Source organism: Pongo pygmaeus, chromosome 20, assembly GCF_028885625.2.
Source record: "Pongo pygmaeus isolate AG05252 chromosome 20, NHGRI_mPonPyg2-v2.0_pri, whole genome shotgun sequence".
NCBI lineage: Eukaryota > Metazoa > Chordata > Mammalia > Primates > Hominidae > Pongo > Pongo pygmaeus.
In genome coordinates, this window is record NC_072393.2 from 43,447,110 (window position 1) to 43,463,941 (window position 16,832).

At 47.8% G+C, this 16,832-nt stretch overlaps 1 protein-coding gene across 7 annotated transcripts in view; it reads left to right on the plus strand.

The window, feature by feature from the left end:
* Positions 1-16,832, plus strand: part of SIPA1L3 (signal induced proliferation associated 1 like 3) — a 300,743-nt gene that overhangs the window by 14,944 nt on the left and 268,967 nt on the right. Inside the window, exon 1 of one of the 7 annotated variants that reach the window (XM_063657660.1) lies at positions 10,257-10,277. The exons of the other annotated variants lie outside the window; for them this stretch is intronic. The gene's annotated coding sequence lies outside the window, so the exon portion shown is untranslated. Of the gene's footprint in view, positions 1-10,256; positions 10,278-16,832 lie in introns of those variants that run through there. 7 annotated transcript variants of the gene reach the window in all.

Sequence of the window (16,832 nt, forward strand, 5' to 3'; positions counted from 1 at the left end):
TTTTTTTTGGAGACAAGGTCTTGCTCTTTCACCCAGCCTGGAGTGCAGTGGCACGATCACAACTCACCGCAGCCTCAAACTCCTGGGCTCAAGTGATCCTCCCACCTCAGCCTCCCAATTAGCTGGGATCACAGGCACACGCCACCACGCCTGGATAATTTTTTTATATTTTTGTAGAAACAGGTTCTTGCTATGTTGTCGTGGCTGGTCTCGAACTCCTGGCCTCAAGCAATCCTCCTGCCTCAGCCTCCCAAAGTGCTGGGATCAGAGGCGTGAGCCACCATGTCTGGCCTGTTTTTCTTTCCAAGGCACCTTTTGCAGTTCTTTCAGTAGAGAGGCTTTCAGGTGAGTCTAGTGTTCAGGGAATGTCGGGAGCTCTGTCTTCAGTATAGGTGGCTTGATTTGTGTGTATTTCCCAGTGTGGAATGCATGTTGGATCTGAGGGCAGCAAACCCCAAATGCTGATGCCGTGAGTCTGATTTTTTTTTTTTTTTTTTTGAGATTGAGTTTCGCTGTTTCGCCCAGGCTGGAGTGAACTGTTACAATCTCAGCTCACTGCAACCTCGGCCCCACCGGGTTCAAGCAGTTCTCCTGCCTCAGCCTCCCTAGTAGCTGTGATTATAGTTGCCTGCCACCACACCCAGCTAATTTTTGTATTTTTTTAGTACAGACGGGGTTTCGCCATGTTAACAAGGCTGGTCTTGAACTCCTGACCTCAGGTGATCCCCCCACCTCAGCCTTCCAAAGTGCTAGGATTACAGGCGTGAGTCACTGAGCCCGGTCTTGATTTTTATTTTATTTTATTTTGAAACAGAGTCTCGCTCTGTTGCCCAGGTTAGAGTGCAGTGGTGCGATCTTGGCTCACTGCAATCTCCATCTCCCGGGTTCAAGCGATTCTCCTGCCTCAGCCTCCCAAGTAGCTGGGACTACAGGTACCTGCCACCACGCCCGGCTAATTTTTTTTGTTTGTAGTAGAGACGGGGTTTCACCGTGTTAGCCAGGATGGTCTCGATCTCCTGACCTCGTGATCCACCTGCCTCGGCCTCCCAGAGTGCTGGGATTACAGGTGTGAGCCACTGAGCCCGGCCTTGATTTTTAAACTTATCAAGTCCTCAGTGAGGGGAGCACTGTTCTAGATACCAGGGTGCAGCCATGAGCAAAACAGACAAGGGTTCTCACCCTTCTGGGGCTCACCTTCAAGTGGAAGAGTCAATCAACAAACAAGATAAAGATGTAAAACATGGCTGGGCGCGGTGGCTCACGCCTGTAATCCCAGCACTTTGGGAGGCCGAGGTGGGAGGATCATGAGGTCAGGAGATCGAGACCAACCCGGCTAACACAGTGAAACCCCGTCTCCACTAAAAAAAAAAAAAAAAAAAAAAAATTAGCTGGGCGTGGTGGCGGGTGCCTGTAGTCCCAGCTACTCAGGAGGCTGAGACAGGAGAATGGCGTGAACCCAGGAGGTGGGGCTTGTGGTGAGCCGAGATCGTGCCGCTGCACTCCAGCCTGGGCGACAGAGCGAGACTCCATCTCAAAAAAAAAAAAAAAGAAGTACAACATGCACCCTGTCAGTTGGTGATAAGTGCGAGGAAGCAGAAATTAAACAGGGAAAGGGCCTAGGAAGCAGTCATGCATGGCTTCACAACGGGGCTATGTTCTGAGAAATGTGTTGTTAGGCTGTTTTGTTGCGTGAACCTCATGGAGTGTACTTGCTGCAAACCTAGACGGCACAGCCTCCTCCACACGTAGGCGCTATGGAGTAGGCTATTGCTTCTAGGCCACAAACCTACATGCATGTGACTGCCCCGAATTCTGTGGGCAGTTGTAACACAATGACAAGTATTTGTGTATCTAAACGTAGAAAAGGTACAGTAAAAATATGGTATAAAAGATTTTTTCAAAGGCACACCTGTACAGGGCACTTACCGTGGATGGAGCTTGCAGGACTGGAAGTTGTTCCGGCTGAGTCAGTGAGTGAGTGGTGAGTGGATGGGAAAGCTAGGACAGTACTGTACACCACTGTGGACTTAGCAGACACTGTACATTTAGGCTACACTAAATTTATTTTAAAAAATGTTTCCTCAATAATAAATTAACCGTAGCTTACTATAACTTGTTTACTTTGTAAACTTCTAAATTTCTTAACTGTTTGGGTTTTTTTTTTTTCTTTTTTTTGAGACAGAGTCTCGTTCTGTCACCCAGGCTGGAGTGCAGTGGCACGATCTCAGCTCACTGCAACCTCTGCCTCTCGGGTTCAAGCGATTCTCCTGCCTCAGCCTCCCCAGTAGCTGGGATTACAGGCCCCTGCCAACTGTAATCTAGTTTGTTTGTTGTTGTTATTGTATTTTTAGTAGAGATGGGGTTTCACCATGTTGGCCAGGCTGGTCTCGAACTCCTACCCTTGGGTCATCTGCCTGCCTCAGCCTCCCAAAGTGCTGGGATTATAGGCATAAGCCACCGCGCCTGGCCTTGACTCTTTGGTAATACCACTTAGCTTAAAACACACCTTATTCAGTTGTACAAAAATATTTTCTTTATATCCTTATTCTGTAAGCTTTTTTTCTATTTTTAAATTTAAAATGTTCCGTTTTGATTTTTTTGCTTTCTGAGCTGCTTTTAGTAAAAACTAAGACACAAACACATGAGCCTAGGCCTCCACAGGATCATTAGTATCACTGTTCCTCCTCCACATCTTGTCCCACTGGAAGGTCTTCAGGGGCAGTAACACATGTGGAGCTGTCACTTCCTATGATAACAGTGCCTTCTTCTGGAATATCTCCTGAAGGACCTGCCTAAGGCTGTTTTACAGCTTTTTTTTTTGTATATAAGTAGAAGGAGCACACTCTAAAGTAACAATAAAAAGTATATATACAGCCTGGCCAACATGGCGAAACTCCATCTCTACTAAAAATACAAAAATTAGCCGGGCATAGTGGCAGGCACCTGTAATCCCAGCTGCTCGGGAGGCTGAGGCAGGAGAACAGCTTGAACCCGGGAGGCAGAGGTTGCAGTGAGCCAAGATTGCGCCACTGCACTCCAGCCTGGGTGACAGGGCTAGACTATGTCTCAAAAAAAAAAAAAAAAGTATATATAGTAAATATGTAAACCAGTAACATAGTCATTTATTATCCTTATCAAGTGTTACGTACTGTACATGGGCCGGGTGTGGTGGCTCACGCCTGTAATCCCAGCACTTTTGGAGCCTGAAGTGGGAGGATCACCTGAGGTCAGGAGTTCTAGACCAGCCTGGCCAACATAATGAAACCCTCTCTCTACTAAAAATACAAAAATTAGCCGGGCATAGTGGCAGGCGCCTGTAATCCCAGCTGCTCGGGAGGCTGAGGCAGGAGAATAGCTTGGTAGCTCTCCTACCTCAGCCTCCCGAGCAGCTGGGACTGCAGGCACGCACCACCACGCCCAGCTAATTTTTGTATTTTTAGTAGAGACGGGGTTTCACCATGATGGCCAGGATGGTCTCAAACTCTTGACCTCGTGATCCACCCACCTCGGCCTCCCAAAGTGCTGGGATTACAGGCGTGAGCCACTGCGCCCAGCCGATTTATTACATTTTTGAAAAGTTTGACTGGTGACCACATGTACAAGGAACCAAAGCAACAAAAGTAGGGCACCCAGTTCCCTTCCCAAGAGACCACCACCATTCCAGTTTCCTGATGGTGACCAGTTCCTTGACACTACATTATCTGAGTGAGTTTCCTGTCTTGTATGAGGTTGGACTGCCTGACATTGCGCTTTCTTGGGTCAAGAATGGTTGAATATTGGCAATTTTATGAGGTTCAGCCTAACAGCTTCCTTTCAGGAACATGAGGAATTTGGCCAATCCTTTCTTGCTGTGAGGGTTGGTAGTCCTCCGCCGATTCCTCCTGCATCTCATCGTCGTCTTTCAGTGACAGGCCCAACAGTGCCTGTAACACCAGGGCATGAAAACCCCTGTCCCACTTGTGGCCTCAAACCGGGGCTTGCTATTAAGCCCAGCAAGAGGCTACCCCTTCTCACGGGGACCTCACCTGGCTTATGATGTTCGTCACTTTGGCTTTCTGCATCTTGGTGCCACTAGTTTTGAAATCACAGCTCCCAGAGGGAGGGGCACCCGCGGACTCTTGCTGGGTGTTTGGTGTGACTCACATGGTGGGGGTGCTCTCTGGAATTCATGGACATTCTGCATCAGTCACCCATCAGAGTAGCTGGCAGAGCACCCAGCTTGAGGTGTCTGTGGGAATCTCTGCTGGGACCAGGTGGCTCAGGCTTAGGGAGGGGGCCTGAGGAGCCGTGCACCTCCTTGTAGCGATGGGAGACTTGCAAGTCGTTGTGGAACCTCAGGGCACTGGCCTTGGTCCTGTGGGAGCGGGTGGGGGTGAAATAACCTTAAAGGAGATATGGCGCCAACTTTGGAGGAGCTCAGTCGGGAAGTTGTGCCAGTTGGTAAGCCTTTGGCTGCAAACAGTAATAACAGCATCAGCAGCAACAACTGCAGCAGCAAGTAGGCAATGTATGTAGCGTCTGCTGCATGCAAGACACTGTGCCGGGCCCTTCACATGAAGCCACTCCTTTAAGCCTCCCGACAACCCTGGAAGATATTATTCTCCCTTTGCAGATGAGGTAACTAAATTTGAATAACTTGTTCAAGGTCAGGCAGCTAGAAAAAGGTGGTGACATGATTTTTTTTTTTTAATTCAGAGGGTACATGTGAAGGTTTGTTACATGAGTATATTGTGTGATGCTGAGGTTTGGGGTACAGATCCTGTCACTCAAATAGTGAACAGAGTACCCAATAGGTAGATTTTCTTTTACTTTTTTTTTTTTTTTTTGAGCTGGAGTCTCGCTCTGTCGCCCAGGATGGAGTGCAGTGGTGCAATTTCAGCTCAGTGCAACCTCCGCCTCCCGGGTTCAAGCATTTCTCCCTACCTCAGCCTCCCGAGTAGCTGGGATTACAGGTGCCCCCACCAACCATGCCCGGCTAAATTTTTTTGTATTTTTTAGTAGAGATGGGGTTTTGCCTTGTTGGCCAGGCTGGTCTTGAACTCCTGACCTCAGGTGATCCACCCACCTTGGTCTCCCAAAGTGCTGGGATTATAGACGTGAGCCACCGCGCCCAGCCCCCAGTAGGTAGATTTTCAACCCTTGCCCCGTTCCTTCTTGGCTTTTGGAATTCTCAGTGTCTGTTGTTCGTGTGTGTGTGTGTGTGTGTGTGTGTGTGTGTGTGTGTATGTGTACATACCCAATGTTTAGCTCCCACTTAGAAGTAAGAACATGGGGGGGGGGTGTGTGTGTGTGTACGCAATGTTTAGCATCCCACTTAGAAGAACATTGGATATTTGGTTTTCTGTTTGTGCATTCATTCACTTAGAATAATGGCCTCCGGCTACATCCATGTTGCTGCAATAGACATGATTTCATTCTTGTTTAATGGCTGTGTAGTATTCCATGGTATATATGTACCACATTATCTTTATCCAGTCCACTGTTGACGGGCATCTGGGTTGACTCCCTGGCTTTGTGGGTTGATTCACATGCTATTGTGAATAGTGCTGCGATGAACATAGGAGCACAGGTGTCGTTTGGTAGAATGGTTCCTTTTCCTTTGGGTAGATACCCAGAAATGGGATTGCTGGGTCGAATGGTAATTCTATTTTTAGTTCTTTGAGGAATCTTCAAACTGCTTTCCCAGTGGCTGAGCTAATTTACATTCCCACCAACAGTGTATCAGCATGGTGAGGTGATTTGGATTCAGGCAGTCTGACTCCAGAGCTGTATCTTAACTCTAAAGCTCTGTGTGCTACTGCAGTGGTTTTCAAACCCGAGCAAGACCAGGCGTGGTGGCTCACATCTGTAATCCCAGCACTCTGGGAGGCTGAGGCAGGTGGATCATTTGAGGCCAGGAGTTCGAGGCCAGCCTGGGCCACATGGTAAAACCCCCATCTCTACTAAAAATGCAAAAATGAGCCGGGTGTGGTGGCACGTACCTGTGGTGGCACGTACCTGTGGTCCCAGCTATTGGGGAGGCTGAGGTAGGAGAATTGCTTGAACCTGGGAGGCTCTGAGAGGTTGCAGTGAGCCAAGATCGTGCCACTGCCCTCCAGTCTGCACAACAGAATGAGTGAGACTCCGTCTCAAAAAAACAAAAAACCCTAGCAAGGATCAGAATCCCCAGAGGCCTAGGTAAAACACAGGTTGCTGGGCCCCACCTGATTCTGTAAGTTCCTGATTCTGTAAGTCTAGCTTGAGAATTTGCATTTTATGGTGACACTGGTGCCCCTGGTTCAGGAAGCACGTTTTGAGAACCACGAGCTACTATAATAGGAAGCCCAAATGAAATTGGCCTGAAATAACGAGATTTATGAACTCATATAACAAAGAAGCCTGTAGGTAGGCAGCACAGCAGCACAGGAGTTGACTAAGCAGTTCCACAATGCCTGCAGGGACCCCATCCCTCTCCTTCAAGCCACCCTGCTATCCATGGTGTGTCTCCTGTGTCCCTAGGCACCCTGAGTGGCCACAAGATGACTGCCAAGGCTCTAGTTGGCACACACTGACAGGGCCACATCCAGCAGCAGAAAGAGGGCATCTCTCACTTGCTGCGTATCAATGAAAGGAAACCTTTCATTGATTCCCTGCCTCCCAGATTTCCCTCATATCTCATTGGCCAGCATTGTGATATGTGACCCTGCCCAGAGAAACCAGCCAAGGGCCAATTAGGATTGACCCCCTGGGGCTGGGGCTGGGGCTGGGGCTGGAGCCGGGGCCAGCCTTACCTGAAGTAGGTAGCACAGGGAGGAGAGTGGCTGCAGGAATAAAATCAGAGTACCATTTAGGAAAGGACAGGGGAAGGGGGAGGGATATTGGGTAGGCAGACAAACTGGATTTGCTGCAGAAGTAAGTGGAACACAGTGAAAGCATAATGCCCATGCATTTTTTGTCATGGTGCTTTACCAACTTTGTTTTGTAATTACCTGAATCAGGACTTAGCTTTTTGTTCTCTAATCAAGCCCACCTTTGAAACTGTGTGCACAGAGTCCCTGTACCACAAGAACTCTGAATCTTGTTGGAATACCAAGTATTTTGTCTGACAATTCAGGGAAACCTGAGTTGGGTGATGAGGCAGCAGTCTGAAGGTTAGAGTGCGCGGTCTTTGAGAGCACTCACTCACTCTGCCCAGAAACACCTGGGTCTCATGCCTCTCTCTGCTCCTGACTCCCTCCCTCCTCCTCCTACCCCTCCTTGCAAAGGCTGAGTTTCCCCCTCTGAGGGCTGTTCTTGGGTGAAAGGAGAGGATGCCGGTCAAGTGCTTATCCCCAGGGGCCAGCGCATGGTAAGTGCTTAAGAACGTGGCCTCTGCTATTAACATATTAAATGTGACTTTTTACGTATGTATGTATGTATGTATGTATGTATGTATGTATGTATGTGTTTGTTGTTTTTAGAGATAGTCTTGTTCTGTCACCCAGGCTAGAGTGCAGTGGTGTAATCATGGCTCACTGCAGCCTTGACCTCCTGGGCCCAAGCAATCCTCCCGCCTCAACCTCCCATGTAGCTGGGACCACAGGTGCATGCCACATGCCTGGCTAATTTTTTTTTTTTTGAGACAGAGTCTCACTCTGTCGCCCAGGCTGGAGTGCAGTGGCGCGATCTCGGCTCACTGCAACCTCTGACTCCCTGGTTCAAGAGATTCTCCTGCCTCAGCCTCCCGAGTAGCTGGGACTACAGGCGCCCGCCACCACACCCGGCTAATTTTTTGTATTTTTAGTAGAGACGGGGTTTCACTGTGTTAGTCTTGATCTCCTGACCTTGTGATCCTCCCACCTTGGCCTCCCAAAGTGCTGGGATTACAGGCGTGAGCCACCGTGCCCAGCCCATGCCTGGCTAATTTTTTAATCATTCATAGAGATGAGGTCTCACTTTGTTGCTCAGGCTCATTCTCGAACTCCTGGGGCTCAAGCGATCCTCCCACTTCAGCCTCCCAAAGTGCTGGGATTACAGGTGTGAGCCACCGTGCCCAGCATAAATGTGACTTATAATAAATATTTTATAATCCTGCACCCCCTTACCAAAAAAAATCTATGAAGAGTGACCATCCCTTTTGCAGACTGAAATTTCCTGAGGATACCTGTTGCTACTGCTCGTGGCCACACTGTAAAGCCATTGCCCTTTGAGACTGCAAAGGGCTGAGGAATGCAGTGTGGGCTCTGAGCCAGACTGCTGAGTGCAAGTTCTGGATCCATCTTGGGCTCCCTGTTTTACTTTGGGCAAGCCACTTAGCCTCGTATGTCTTAGTTTCTGTATCTATAAGGTGGAGCTGGTAATGGTACTGTCCTCCTAGGTTGTTGGGAGGATTCGAATGCATCAAAGCACGTGACATGCTTAGACACTGCCCCCCCCCGCCCCAACAGCACCTGACCCAAAGCAGCACTCAGTACAATATGTATCAGCTAATCTTTGAATATTCTGTGCCAGTTCATTCACAGGGGACTATAAGCTCCCTGTGGGCAGGGTTTATGTGGTTTTTGTTTACTACTGTGTCCCAGTGCCTGACTCAGAATAGACATTCTGTTTATATTTGTGTGTGTGGATGAAAAGAAGGATGGTAAGAGCCTTTCTTAATTTCTTTTCCTTCAGCTGCCTGGAATTTAAACTCTGACCATGAGCTGATTACTCGGTATTTTGAAGGAATAAAGTGGACCTGACTGACTCTGAGGGCAGCATATGATGAGGGCAGCATATGATAAGTGCAGCTGATAGTTGTTGAGCCTTTTTTTGAGCCACAAGCACAGTGCTCACCATAAAGATCTCACTTGGCCAGGCACAGTGGCCCATGCCTGTAATCCCAGTGCTTTGGGAGGCTGAGGAGGGAGGATCGCTTGAAGCTAGGAGTTCAAGACCAGCCTAGACAACACAGTGAGACCCTTGTCTCTACAAAAATAATAATAAAGCTCTCACTGACTCCTCATCCCATTTCATAGATGAGGAAACTGAGGCCCAGTGGGAGCACCTGCTTCTCCTTACAAGAGGAGATCTAAAGTAGTGGTTAAGGCCAGCCGCGTTGGCTCATGCCTGTAATCCCAACACTTTGGGAGACCAAGTCAGGTGGACCTCCTGAGGTTGGGAGTTCAAGACCAGCATGGCTAACATGTTGAAACCCCGTCTTTACTAAAAATACAAAAAAAAAAAAAAAAAGTAGCTGGGTGTGGTAGCGCATGCCTGTAATCTCAGCTACTTGGGAGGCTGAGGCAGGAGAATTGCTTGAATCCAGAAGGCGGAGGTTGCAGTGAGCTGAGATTGCATCACTGCACTCCATCCAGCCTGAGTGACAGAGCAAGACTCTGTCTCAAAATAAAATAAAATAAATAAATAAAGTAGTGGGTAAAAACTGGAACCTTGGAGCTCCTCTGCTTGGGTTAGATCCCCGCCCCAGCACTTTCTTCCTGTGTGACCTCCAGCCTGTGACTTATTTGTTCAACTTCTCATCTGTAAAATAAGAATGCCGATAGTTCCTCCTTAGAGGGTCGCTGTGAGGGTTAGGAGACAGAATTCATATGCAGCACTTAGAACAGTGCCTTGTGCAGTGAGCATTCCGGTTGTGGTTGTTATTATTAGCCAGCCAAAGCCGTTCGGTTGTGCGTCCAAAGCTGGCTGGAAGAGTCCAGCGACCGTGTTTAATCATTAAGCTGCATTGCCTCTGTGAGCTAGCGCCTTCTCTGCATGGGCCAAGGAGCCCGCCTTTGGATTGTACGGTTCTGAATGAAGCATCCAGGCACAAGCTCAGGGCAGGGGACGGTGTGGGCACAAGTCCAGCCCTGGCTCTGTCAGTGAACAGGTGGCCTGTGCCTGAATCCGAGGTAATAGGCGAGCTGCCTTTGTTACCTTTGAGCTTCCTTTCAAGCCCATTCAGACTCCTCAGACCACGTGTCTGATGAGTAAGGAGGCCTTTTCTTTCCTTCCCCCAAAGGGACTGTTGGCAAAACAGCTTTCTTTGGGAACGCGCCTGTTCACGACGACCAGCCATCTCCTGGGGAACTCCGGTGGCTGGCGTGTTCCTGCGGCTGTTGAATAAGTCGCTGTTAGGAGCTGGCACGGCAGGTTCCCGTTTCCGCATTCCAGACACCCACAGCGGGCTGGGGGCGGGCACCACCGAGGTCGGCCTGGAGAGCCAAGGCAGGTGGCCTCTCCCTGGGAGGACCCGGGACAGGAGGAGCCCACCTGGGGCTCCCCTGACAGCTACCTGCCCACTTTGTGATCAGAGCTGTGTTCGGGGAGTCTTTCAGGTGAGCGATATTCATTAAATGTGGCAGTGACTTGCAGAGAAAGTTAATCATGTTTCTTCCTCTCTGGAGTTAGACAGTTGGCTTTTTTTGTTTTCTTTTTTTTCCCCCTCTTCTCCCTGAAATGTTTACCTGTCTGCTCCTAACTGTGAAGAAAGAGTGGGCCGGGTGTTGAGGGACTGAGAAAAATGGAGGACATTTCTCCCAAGGAAGGAATCGGTGACTTTTAGTGAGTTGAGCTCCTGCTGAATGCAGACTTCTGTGCCGGGGCTGGGGGTGATCCCAGCCTGGTGTAGATGAGCTCTGTGGTCTCGCCTGAGTCCCCTTTCCTCTCTGGGCCTCAGTTTCCTCTTCTTGTGAAATGGGAACTAGCAGCAGTGCCCAATGAGTCATCTATGTAAAATGCTTCAGGCCTGGTCACTGAGCGGTGCTCAAGTCCCCTCTCCCCAACCCCAGGCCCCCATTTTCCCTGTGTGACCTTATCTCTGACCTCTCAACTGCTTGCTTGCTGTACCCCAGCTACACTGACCTCCTGCTGTTCCTCCCTCAGAGACTTTGCCCTGGCTGTTCCCTCTGCCTGGAACACTTCCCCTAGAATCCCCAGCACCGCCTCCCTCCCTCCTTCCCTCCCTCCCTCCCTCAAGTCTCTGTTCAGATGTCACCTTCTCCATGAGGCCTCTCTCCTTATTAAATTGCACCTTCTCCCTCACCCTCGCCCTTACTCTTTGCTTTATTTTTCTTCATAGCATTTATTTCCACTTGACATATTTTGTCCATGCTCTGCTTCCCAGCTCTAGGCTCCATAGAAGCACAGGCACTTTTGTGTCCATCCTTGTAGAACCATTCCTGGCACCGGGTAGATGCGGGCTAAATTATGATATGAATGAATTTATATCAGGTGCAGCATGATCCAAGGATGGGTGGCCAGCCCCGTTTGGGGTTTGAGGAGGGTGTCAGCTTTTCCAGGAACCTGTGGCCGTGGGTGAGGCGGCATGCGCAGATGCCTCCCCCTGGTCACCCAGCGGCTCTCTGGCACCTGCCTGCAGCATCCAGCCGTCTGCCTTCCTGTCTCGCAACCCCTGCAGTCTGTGCAGCCCAGGCCTGGTAGTGACTCATCTGGGCAGCCTGGGTGCCTGTGGCATGGAACAGGAAAGCTTGGCCTAGTAAGTGGAGAGGATGTCAGGTTCATTTAGGTGGAGAAGGCTGTGTGGAAGACACCACTCATATACACACATCTCATATCTATCTCCAGCCCCTGCTTGCTGTTCCTGCAGGGGGAGGCCAGGGAATGCCTGGGAAGTAGCAATTAACCAGCCAGGCACAGTTGAGCCATCTCCCCTGCTTTAATGGGTAATAATTCTTGCTCTGGGGCTGAACAAGTTTTAATTAAATGGTGAGCTCAAAGAATCTGACCGTGTAATAGCTGACACGTCCTCATCTATTTTCTAGCTCCCGGTGTCAGCAATTGATTCTGTAAAAATATTCTGGGCAGGGTTTCCCTGAGCTCCGTGAGTGAGGTCAGTGGCCCTCTTGGATTTTTCCCAGCATGAGGCACCAGGGGACCGAGGTGCTGATGGACTTCGCGCCGCTGTAGCATACATCATCGCACGTCAGGACCTGCTGCTATTTTAAGAATGTGCAGAGCAGGAGGGAAGCTCTTCTACAACATTTAAGACATATGTCCTTTGAGCTCCCAGTGCGGGAGTTTGGGGTTGAGCTGGGGACCCTCCCATTACACTTATTTCATATAATGCCTGAGCCCCACCACTGTGGGCACAGTACTTCTGTGGGCCACAGGTTCCTTATCTGGAAAATGGGGATAATTAATAGATGATTAAACGAGAAGTCAAAGTGAGATCAGGTGACTCAGCGCTGTGTCTAGTGCATAGATAGCACCTAGCAAATTAGATTTAAAAAATACAATTCTTTTTATGAATTCTTTTCAAGCCCCTTTTTAATATTTTTGGTCTGTCCTTTTTTGTGCCCACCCCCCACCCTGGTTCCACCCCTGCGTCAGCATCCTCCTGCAATCCTTCACCCATGGTAACAATCAAGAACTGTATGTATCTTTCCACATTTTTCTCCATGGTTATATAATCCTATAGGAGATAATATTACACTTATTTTCTTGCATTTTGCTCTTCTCACATAGCAGTGCCATGTGGTAATGCCTCCGAGTCCTTGCATAGTGCTCAGATTTGCTCTTTTTCGTGGCTGCATAACACACAGTGGTGTTGATGCACCATAATTGATTTGGCCAAGACATCACTGATAGGCATTCCCTTTGCTTCTAGAGTTTTTTTCCCCCTCAAATTATTAGTTTTATTGATAGCCTTCTTTAGTTAGATTGCAGATGTCCACCCTATTTGGCCACCTTGTTAAGCTCTAGGCCTTTGAGAATGAATATGAAGTAACAGTAGTATAATGATGCCTCTCGTCCAGATAGAAGATGTATTTTTGGAGGGTTCTCACCAAGTCCAGCACTGTGTTGAACCAAAAAGCATTTTTTAAATGCTTTTTCATTATTAGAATAAATAATAGATTCATCGCACTTAGCCAGATTAGTTGTGTTTAATGTACTTATTATGAAATAAGAGTGAAAGGACAGTTCATGTTTTTTCATATTAACAATCTTGGTTGGAAATCAGAATGTGCAAGAGATTTTTGTTGGGATTTGGGATTGATTGTGTGTTTCTTTTTCAGGTGGCACTTTAGTTAGGGACTGCGCTTGTGTTTAGGAAACTTGTACAGCGTTGTACCCAGATAGAGGTTTGTTCTAGTTGTCTATTACTGCACCACAAGCCACCCCCAAACTTAAGGCCTTAAAATGACAGCAGTTTCTTATTTCTTGTGAACCTGTGGTTGACTGGGGCTCAGCAGGATGTTTCTTCTGCTGGTCTTGCTTGGGGTCTGTTATGTGGCTGCAGTCAGAGGGTGGATGGGGTTGGAACATTCAACATGGCTTTACTGAAATGGCACCTTGGGAATGGCTGGGTCCATGTCTGTCCATAGTCTTGGGACCTCTCCTTTCATGTGGCCTGACCAGCCTGTAGCTGGACTTATAACACGGCAGCCGAGGGCTTTTGTGAGCCTTCTTAAGGCATAGATTTAGAACTGGCCCCACATCACTTCTACTTCATTCTGTTAGTTAATGTGAGTTGAAGAGTCAGCCCAGATTCAGTATGGGAGGGATATCACAAAACAAGTTCCAGGAGGTGTGGTCCCCTGGGGGCACCTTTCTATCCTGGCTACCATGGGGTTCATTTTCTCATATAGGAAGTGCAGAGCTCAGCAGGCTAAGGTGGTGCTCACCTTACCCTCTCTCTGCTGCTCCAGGTCACCATCCTTAGCCTCATATTCATAAAACGGTTGCTCCACCTCCAGCCTGATATCCTTGTGATGGGCAGGCAGAAGCAGGGCTCTAAGGAAAGGAGACAGCACCTGTATCAAGAAGCCAAAGCCTTCCCTGAAATCCTTAGCAGACTTCTGCTGTGACTGTTTGGCTAGAACTTTGTGACATGGCCACTCCTTGCTGCAAGGACATCTACAGTTTTTCAGTTGGGCCCATTGCCACCCTGAGCAAAGGGTCAATAAGGAAGAAGACGGAGAATGGATATGTTGGGCATGCACCTGCCAGTGCTCCATCCAGACAGCCACAGAAGTGGTGGGTAAACAGAGACAGCATACATTCACTTATCAACTGTTTAGTAAATTCCTGGCATGGGCGGGGCACTGGGCTTCTCCCAAAGACTGTAAGAGTGTGCAGGATTATTTGCAGACATTGACCAAATCATTGCTGAGCTCACCTCTCTCATATCAGTGTTCGAAGTTAGTCTAATGATAAGAATAGTAGCCAGTCTCATTAAGGGCTTACCTTGTGTAGAGGAACTGTTATGAATACTTTTCCTAAGCCAACTCAGTGAATCTTCACATGGCCCTATGAAATGGGCATTGTTATCACCTCCTCTTCTCAGAGGCAGAAACAGAGGCACAGAGAGGTTCAGTAACTTGCCATATTTCCTCTGACAAGGGCATGGTGGAGTTGAGATGTAGTCTCTCCTGGTCTGGCTCTGGAGGCGTGTACTGAAACATTTGGCTATACTGCTTTGGTTAATTACAGGAAACATTTCTTGTTGAAATGAATATGTAATTGACAGCAGAATAAAACATGAAACAAAAACCACTTACTACTCCATCCCCTCCACTCGTGCTTCCTGCCTCATTGGTCTCATCTGTCAGTAACCTAGTATATATTCTTCCTCACCTCTTTCTAAATGCATTAATTTTTAAAATCTTTTTAGAGTCTGGGTCTCACTGTGACACTTAGGCTGGAATAGAATGGTTGTTTGGCTAATTTTTTTCATTTATTTGTAGAGATGGGATCTTGCTATGTTGCCCAGGCTGGTTTCAGACTCCTGGGCTCAAGTGATCCTCCTGCCTTGGCCTCCCAAAGCATTGGCATTACAGGCGTGAGCCACCATACCTGGCCTGTATTCACTTCTTAAAGATGGCCTTTGGACACACAGAATTGGATTAATCATAATGCATGGTGCATGATACACTGGCATTTTTGGTCCATAAAAAAATATTCGTCTATCATAATGAACAGCGATTAGCCCACTGTTTGCCCAAGAACTTGAATATTACCAGTAACTTACATGTACCTATGTGGTACTTCCCATTCACTTTCCTGCCTGCTCTCAGAAGTGACCACCATCTTGAATTTTTTGTTTATTATTCTTTGCTTTAAAAGAATGATTTTTGAACTTTATCAAAATATGGCTGAGTGTGGTGGCTCATGTGTGTAATCCCAGCACTTTGGGAGGCTGAGGCAGCAGGATTTCTTGAGCCCAGGAGTTTGAGACCAGCCTGGGCAACATGGCAAGACCTCATTTCTACAAAAAAAGATGTTTAAAAATTAGCCAGGTGTGGTGGCATGCACTTGTGGTCCCAGCTACTTAGGAGGCTTAGGAGGAAGGATTGCTTGAGCTCAGGAGGTTGAGGCTGCAGTGAGCCTTGTTCGTGCCACTGCACTGTAGCCAGGGCAACAGAGTGAAACCCTGTCTCAAAAAAAAAAATGGCCAGGCACGGTGGCTCACACCTGTAATCCCAGCACTTTGGGAGGCCGAGGCGGGTGGATCACGAGGTTAAGAGATTGAGACCATCCTGGCCTACATGGTGAAACCCCATCTCTACTAAAAATACAAAAAAGTTAGCTGGGCGTGGTGGTGTGCACCTGTAGTTCCAGCTACTGAGGAGGCTGAGGCAGGAGAATCGCTTGAACCCAGGAGGCGGAGGTTGCAGTGAGCTGAGATGGTGCCATTGCACTCCAGCCTGGGCGACAGAGCAAGACTCCACCTCAAAAAAAGAAAAAGATATGCATATTTTCTGAGACTTGCATTTTTCACCTAATATTATGATTCTAACATTGATTTAGACTGGTACCACTGGGACTTACGCATTTTTATTTACTGCCATGTGAGTATTCCACTGGCTGAATATACCACGTTTTTGTTTTAGGCATTTCCATGCCAATGGACATTTTGTTTTCAGATTTTTTGCTGTTCACAGGCTGCTGTGAATATTGTTACACTTACTTCCTGGTGCACATGGACAAGCATTTCTTTTAGGTGTGTACTGGACATGAGATTTCTGGATTGTAGGTTGTGATCATCTTTAGCTTTGCCAGATATTACTGAGCTGCTCTTTAAACATCTCACCAAGGATGAGATGAATCCTTGTGACGTTTGGTTTTGTAAAACTTTTTTACTTTTGCCAGCCTAGTGGATAGGAAATGAAATCTCATTGTGGTTAATTTAACCCTGAAGACTAGTAAGGCAGAATATCTTTTCACTCATGTTTCTCCTTCTGGATATTGCTTGCTCATCACATCTGCTTCTTTTTCTTTTTTTCTTTTTTCTTTTCTTTTTTTTTAGGTGGAGTTTTACTCTTGTCGTCCAGGCTGGAGTGCAGTGGTGTGATTTTGGTTCACTGCAGTCTGCACCTGCTGGGTTCAAGCAATTCTCCTGCCTCAGCCTCACGAGTAGTTGGGATTACAGGCACCTGCTACCACACCCAGCTAATTTTTGTATTTTTAGTAGAGACGGGATTTCATCATGTTGGCCAGGCTGGTCTCAAACTCCTGAGCTCAGGTGATCCGCCTGCCTCAGCCTTCCAAAGTTCTGGGATTACAGGCGTGAGCCACAGTGCCCGGCCACTTTTGCTTCTTTTTCCTATTGAATTGTAGGTGTTCTTTATATACTGTGGCTACTAATCCTGGGGTGGCAGCCTATTTAACCTAATAAAAGTTTATGATCCTCGGGTCATCCTTTCTGTGGTGGTTTTCTCTCCCCTGCTATTCTCCCCTCAATTCCATGATACCTTTTTGTGTACCTCCAGCTCACAGGGATCCACTCTTTGAAACAGTCCTCAACTTCTGGGCATTTGTGTATGTTAGTACAGATATATGACTATACCTGTTCTACCTACTGTGCCATTGCATTTTGGTATCAGATGTATCTATTAGGATTAGTTTCAACTGCAGGCTGGCTGTGGTGG